The sequence below is a fragment of the Penaeus vannamei genome, chromosome 38, assembly GCF_042767895.1.
Source record: "Penaeus vannamei isolate JL-2024 chromosome 38, ASM4276789v1, whole genome shotgun sequence".
NCBI classification, from domain to species: domain Eukaryota; kingdom Metazoa; phylum Arthropoda; class Malacostraca; order Decapoda; family Penaeidae; genus Penaeus; species Penaeus vannamei.
In genome coordinates, this window is record NC_091586.1 from 23,096,279 (window position 1) to 23,103,772 (window position 7,494).

Consider the following 7,494-nt stretch of genomic DNA (forward strand, 5'->3'; position numbering starts at 1 on the left):
ACGTCGCCGAGCAGAAACACACACGCATAAATGTCGAAATTCCCCCCCTTAAATTCCTCAAGGCTAAGGGGGTCTCCTGCTCGGATAAATGGGAGCTGCAGATGTCACCGGCGTCCAGGCTTTCACAGACGATGGATTATCTCCTGTCTTTTTTTTATTTCTTTCATGGAGATAAGTGATGTTGCAAAGCGTTGGTTCGGAACCGCTTTTTGATAGATGAACCGACCGACTTCGCTTTGGAAATTCCTCGGTTCTATTTTTGTCTTTTCTCTGTTTGATGTGATGTGTGTTATCGGTGACATTGCTGTCGCTCAAGTTACGTATATCATTATTGTTATTTCTGTTACCATACTATTCTTATTGTTGTTGTTTTGGTAATTTTATTATTATTGTTATCATTAGCATCATTATTAGCATTATCACTGTTATTATTATTATTATTATTATTATTATTATTATTACTATTATTATTATTATTATTATCATTACCATCATCATCATTAGTACCATGATCAATATTGTAATGCTTATTATCATCATCATTATTAGTGCTATTATTACTATTAGCGTTGTTGCCATAATCATTAATATAATCATAACAATCACCATAACAACCATCATCGTAGTTATTAACGTGTCTTATCATTATTATCGCAAATACCCTTATGCATTGTTTTTCTATCCGAATATGGCTATCAATATCTTTAAGGTCAATATTTTACCAAAAGGCTTTTCAACATTGATGTTTTCTTCATTATTATTATTTTTTTTCAATTTGCCATCGATATAAATAATTGATTGGCTAGTAATCACGCTACTTCTCTTATTATTGTTGTTATATCACCTAGACTTTAACGAAGCTATTTGATTTTCAAACGTATTTATCATTATTGATTAATAATGATCTATTACAACTTTATAAAGATTGTGGGAAACTTTTACCTTCGCTGTTTTCAATTATAATAAATATTTCATCTACCACAATATATTTCCTGAACCGTCAAAGTTAAATATATACTAGAGGTATTTGAAGGATTTTAATGACAGTTCATTATCAGCTTAATGAGAATATAGAATAATTAATAAACCAGAAAATATATATTCAACCATATATTCCAAATGTTTTATTTTTCACCATGAAGCTATACATTTTCAAAATAAAGATAACTCCTGCTTTAAAAAATGTCAAAATAAACATTCATGACAAAATAAAATAAAAGTATCAATACCTCCACAGTTTTTTTTTTTTTTTTTTTCAAACAGAAGCCATTAGATATAACTTTCCCCCCCAAAAATGAGAAGAAAAAAAAGTTTTCGAAATAACCCCGTACCTACATCAACAGCATCATCAGAAGGAGTAAAGTGAAGGGCTGGAGTGGCAGAGACCGCCGGGATAAGATATTTTTCCCCTTCCGTTTTCTTTTTCTCTCTCTTTTTTCCCGCGCTTATATTCCTCCCGTTCTTTGATGCTATCGTCAACAGCTCTCCACAAGTCCTTCAACTTGCAGCCCACGTTGAAGACAAGAGACTTACGCGACACATGCAGAGATGGTCCAGTATTTAGTGCAAAAGAGGGAAAGTTTCATTCATTTTGACAACGTGACGTGGCGCCATTATTCCACGCCGCTGCCAGACTCTCGGAAAATATATGGATAACCCCGCGCTCGCTGCCTTGACGATGCTAGTTTGTGTTTTTTTGTTTTTTTTTTTATCCCAACTCTTTTTTTTAATCTTTTTTTCCCCCATTATTATTCTTGTCGAGAGTCTGAAGAGTGACATTCAAAAGGTTTAGGAAATGTGATGCAGTTTTTGAATCTGTCTGGTTCATTGTGCTAACTGGAGATGTGTACGTCTTTCATTTCTTATTGTCGAGGTTTGTGTCGCGAAAAATGGTCTACTTTTATTTCTTAATTCATATACCTTGCGTATTTTGATTTCCTTTTGTCTGTTTGTTTGTTTGTTTAGCTGTTTTTGTATGTACGTATGTGTAAATGTAGTTATCTGCTTGTCTGTTTATGCATGTGTGTATGTATCTTTTTTATTTCTTTTATATGTCTGTTTGTATGTATGTGTTTGTCTGTCTTTCTCTCACTCTGTCTTTCTTCTCCCTCTCTCTTTTTCTCCTTCTCTCTGTCTCTGTCTGTCTGTCTGTCTCTGTCTCTCTCTTTCCTTTTCTTTCTCTCTCACTCTCTCTCTCCCTCGCCTTCTCCCTCTCCCTCTCCCTCCCTCCCTCTCTCTTTCTCTCTATTTTTCTAATCCTTCCTCTTCCTCTCTCCCCTTCCTCCTTCCCTCTCATCTACCCCCCCCCCCCTCTCCCCTTTCCCCCTACTTTCCCCATACACAAAACCAAGAACTCTTTTATTTTTTATCTTTTTATTTTTTATTTTTTTAACCATAAAGAGGAAATCAATCTCACACGAACCTCTTTCGGGGCCGCCCTTCGTGACAACCGGAGTGGGCGTGGCGTGTCTAATGACGACACCGTGACTCCGCCCACTCGATGGTCAGCTTGACGTATGGGGGAGGGAGGGGAGGGGGGAGAGGGGAGGGGGGGGGAGACACACGCATCGCCTTCGGATACAAGAGCGGACACATGCACGCGGGTAGGGGGGTAGGGGGGTATGGGGGTATGGGGGGGGATACGTGCTGAGGCAGATGTGTGGTGTCTCGGTGGATGTACACGGGGGGAAAGGCGTACATGAGCGTGGATGTACATGTGTACATAGACATGCGTGTGTGTTCTCTTTCTTTCTCTTTTTTTCTATTTCTCTTTGTCTTTATCTGTCTCTATCTTTCTCTCTTTCTCTTCTTCTCTTTATCTCTCTCTTTTTCTATCTCTATCTCTCTCTCTTTTTCTCTTTCTCTAACACACAGATATGCATACAAATGTACACACACACACACACACACACACACGGTCCCCCTTACATACACACACACACACACACACACACACACACACACACAGACGGCCCCCCTACACACACATACACACACACACGGCCCCCCCCCCACACACACGCCCATCAAAGGCTTGAGGGGCGGCGCCCAACACAAGGACCGGACGAGATTGAGGGGGCGTGGCTAATTGTCACCAGCCGACCGTTCACTGTGATAATTTCTTTACTCTAAAAAAATATGAAAGGGAGAGAAAGAGGGAAGAGAGAGAAGGGAGGAGGGAGGCAGGGAGAGAGGGAGGGAAGGAGGAAGAGAGGGAGCGAATGAGGGGGAGATAGAGGGAGGGAGGGAGGAAGAGAGGGAGAGAGAGGAGGGAGGGAGGGAGGAAGAGAGGGAGGGAATGAAGGGGAGATACAAGGAGGAAGAGAGGGAGGAAAGGAGAGGTATATAAAGGGATGGAAGGAGAGGGAGATAGAGGGACGGGAGGGAGAGAGGGTGGGAGGGATGGAGGAAGGGAGAGGGTGAGGCAAGCAGAACTGTAGAGGGGAGGAAGAAAAGATGGAAGAAAGAAAGAAAGAAAGGAATGAAGAAGGGAGGAAGGGGTGAGGTAGAGAAGGGAAGGATGGATAGATAGTTTGAAAGATAGTTAACTGATAGATAGATAGACAGGTAGGCAGGCAAGCAGGCAGACAGACAGAGAGAGAGAGAGACAGACAAACAAAAATACAAACATACATAAACAAAGAACATAACATCTAGAATAATAATAAAAAAGAGAAAACAAGAAACAAAACAAATCAAGCCTTTACCTTTTTTCTTTACTCTCTCTCTCGCTCTCTCTCTCTCTCTCCCTCTATATATATATATATATATATATATATATATATATATATATATATATATATATATATATATATATATATATATATTTTTTTTTTTTTTTTTTTTTTTTTTTTTTTTTTTTTTTTTTCTTTTTTTCTTTCTTTCTTTTTTTCTCTCTCTCTCTCTCTCATCTCTCGCTCTCTCTCTCTCTCTCTCTCTCTCTCTCTCTTTATCTCTCTCTCTCTCTCTCTTTCTCTCTCTTTCTCTTTCTCTTTCTCTCTCTCTCTCTCTCTCTCTCTCTCTCTCTCTCTCTCTCTCTCTCTTCTTCTTCTTCTACTTCTTCTTCTTTTTCTCTCTCTCTCTTCTTCTTCTCCTTCTTTTCAAGCGATGACCATTCGATCAAAATGATAACCATGACACCTCGACCCTCAGCCATAGACGACAGCCCAACGACAGCCCGCGAAGTCAAGAGACGCGAAAATGGTTCCTCTATTGAACAGCGACAGCCAGGGGTGCTTCTGCCATATGGAGTGTCGGGGAGAGGCTAACCCTTCCCTCCCCCCCCCTCCCTTAGCCCCCCCTTTAGCCCCATCACCCCTCTTTGCCTCTTCTCTCTTTCTGTTTCTCTTTTCTTTCTTTGTTTTTCTTTCTTTCTTTCTTTCTCTCGTTCGCTCTCTCTCTCGCTCTCTCTCATTCTCTCCCTCTCTTTCTTTCTCTCTCTCTCTCTCTCTCTCTCTCTCTCTCTCTCTCTCTCTCTCTCTCTTCTCTCTCTCTCTCTCTCTCTCTCTCTCTCTCTCTCTCTCTCTCCCTCTCTCTCTGTGTGTGTCGCTGTCTTTTTTCCTGTCTCTGTGTCTGTTTCTTTCATTCTTTCTTTTTTCTCTTTCTTCTTTCTTCTCTTTTCTTCTTTTTGTTGCAGCTCTCTCTCGCTCTATCTTTCTCTCTCTCCCTCCCCTTCTCTCTCTCTCTCTCTGTCTGTCTTTCTCTCTTTCTCTCTATTCTTATCTATCTCTGTCTCTATCTCCATCTCCATTTCTATCTCTAACTCCATCTCTTACTTTATCTCTATATCCGCCCCCCTCTCTCTCTCTCTCTCTCTCCCTTCCCTTCTCTCTCTCTCTCTGTCTGTCTGTCTTTCTCTCTATCCTTATCTATCTCTGTCTCTATCTCTATCTCCATCTCCATCTCCATTTCTATCTCTAACTCCATCTCTTACTTTATCTTTATATCCCTCCCTCCCTCTCTCTCTCTCTCTCTCTCTCTCTCTCTCTCTCTCTCTCTCTCTCTCTTCTCTCTCTCTCTCTCTCTCTCTCTCTCTCTCTCTCTCTCTCTCTCTCTGTCTGTCTGTCTTTCTCTCTTTCTATCTATCCTTATATATTTCTGTCTGTGTCTCTATCTCCCTCTCCATTTCTATCTATTACTCCATTTCTATCTATTACTCCATCTCTTTCTCTCTCTCTCTCTCTCTCTCTCTCTCTCTCTCTCTCTCTCTCTCTTTCTCTCTCGCTCTCTCTCTTTTTGTCTCTCTCTCTCTCTCTCTCTCTCTCTCTCTCTCTCTCTCTCTCTCTCTCTCTCTCTCTCTCTCTCTCTCTCTCTCTCTCTCTCTCTCTCCATTCTTCCTACCCTTCACTCCCCACCGTGTCCTTCTCCATTGAGGGTCTTTGATGGGAGGAAATAAATTGATTGATTTTCAGTCTTTGTTGGACAACACATGACTCTTTTGGCCCACATGGACTTCGTGGCGATGGGCGGGGGGGGGGGTAGACTGGGGGGTCTCTCTCTCTCTTTCTTTCTTTTTTCTTTTTCTCTTTCTTCTTTCTTTCTTCTCTCTGTTTTTCGCTCTTCTCATTTTTTTCTCTTTCTCTTTCTTTCTTCTCTCTATCTATTTCTTTTTTTTTCTCCCTCTGTCTCTCTCTCTCTCTGTCTCTTTCTTCCTCTCCCTCTACTCCTTCTCCCTCTCTCTCTCTCCCCATCTCTGTCTGTGTCTCTGTCTTGTCTGTATCTCTCTGGTTTTCTCTCTATTTGTTTGTCTGTCTATTCCCGTCTCTATCTACTTGTCTGTCACTGTCTCTTTCTGCCTCTGTCTATGTGTATGTGTGTGTACGCATATACGTGTGTACACGGTGCGTACATTTATACATCCACCCATACATCCACATACACGAGGATAAACGCATGAATAATCTGCTAAACAAAACACTGACACCATACACAATACACCCATGGATTTTAAGGATTACAATACCCACAGCAGCGTCAAAGGGTGCAGTGTTATGCTGCATAATGCTGCTGTGATGCGCCGTGACGCTGTGACAGCATGGAGCAAAATACAGTTTATTTTTTTTTCTCTCTTTTTTTTTTTTTAATACTAATAACGTCGGATTCAAAATTCGATCGATGTTTTGCGGGTAAAATTCGATGGGGAAATGTGATTGAGTTTTATTTATTATCATTCTTTTAATGGTTGGTTTAAATGGTGGATTGGGATGTTATATGTTTAGTTAAACGTCAAATAATTCTGCTCGTTAAGTATTACCTAATATCATATGATGGCAAATATACAAAACGCTTTATGTAGATAAAATAAATCTGAAGTACTGTTTTGTTGATAAGGTATATTCTACTCTTGTTGTCACTTCTTCATAAACAAGGCATATATATATATATATATATATATATATATATATATATATATATATATATATATATATATATATATATACATATATACATATATATATATATATATATATATTTTTTTTTTTTCATGTATATATATATTTATATATATAAATATATATACATATATATATATATATATATATATATATATATATATATATATATTTATATATATTTTGTATTAATATATATATATATATGTATATATATATATATATTTATATATATATATATATATATATATATATATATATATATATATATATATATATATATATACACACAAATATATATATAGGTATAACTATATATGTACATGCATATTTATATTTACAGACACACACACACACACACACACACACACACACACATACACACACACACACACACACACACACACACACACACACACACACACACACACACACACACACACACACACACACACATCATCCTACAAAACGCACACGAATAAATGTGATCTCGGCAGACCCTCTGCTTTGGCGTAATAAGTACCCTTTCCTCATAGGCCTACGGAAATGTCATAGGCCTCTCTCTTTGAGCTTTCTAGAACCAGTGCGAGATCTATGTAGGCCTATCGACGAGGAATAAAACTAGATACAAGATTATTGCTGTTGGATAGATAAAAAAAAAAAACGTTTGAGATAGATGAGGGTGATGTTATCGGGGTAAAAGGTGGATGTGATGAAGGTAGAGGAAGGGGAATACGAAATAAAGGGAAGGTCGAAGAAGTAGAAATAGAAAATAAGAAGAAAAAGAAAGAAGAAGATGATGATGAAATACTGACGAAATCGAAACCAAAACCAAAACAGAATTAATAAATCGTGAAAGAGTGTTTTCTATTTTTTACAAACTAGGAAAACAGCATAAAAATAATGAAGAAAAAATAACAACACTCCTCTCGTTAAAGAAACTAAATAGATAAATAATAGAATAAACATATAATCAAATAAATAGATGAGTAACCAAACAAATAAACAAGTAGATAGATAAATAAATGAATAAATAAACAGGTAAGTAAATAAGGAGATCCGCCATGTTGCTACACCCATCTGTCGTTCGCATAAGCCGCCC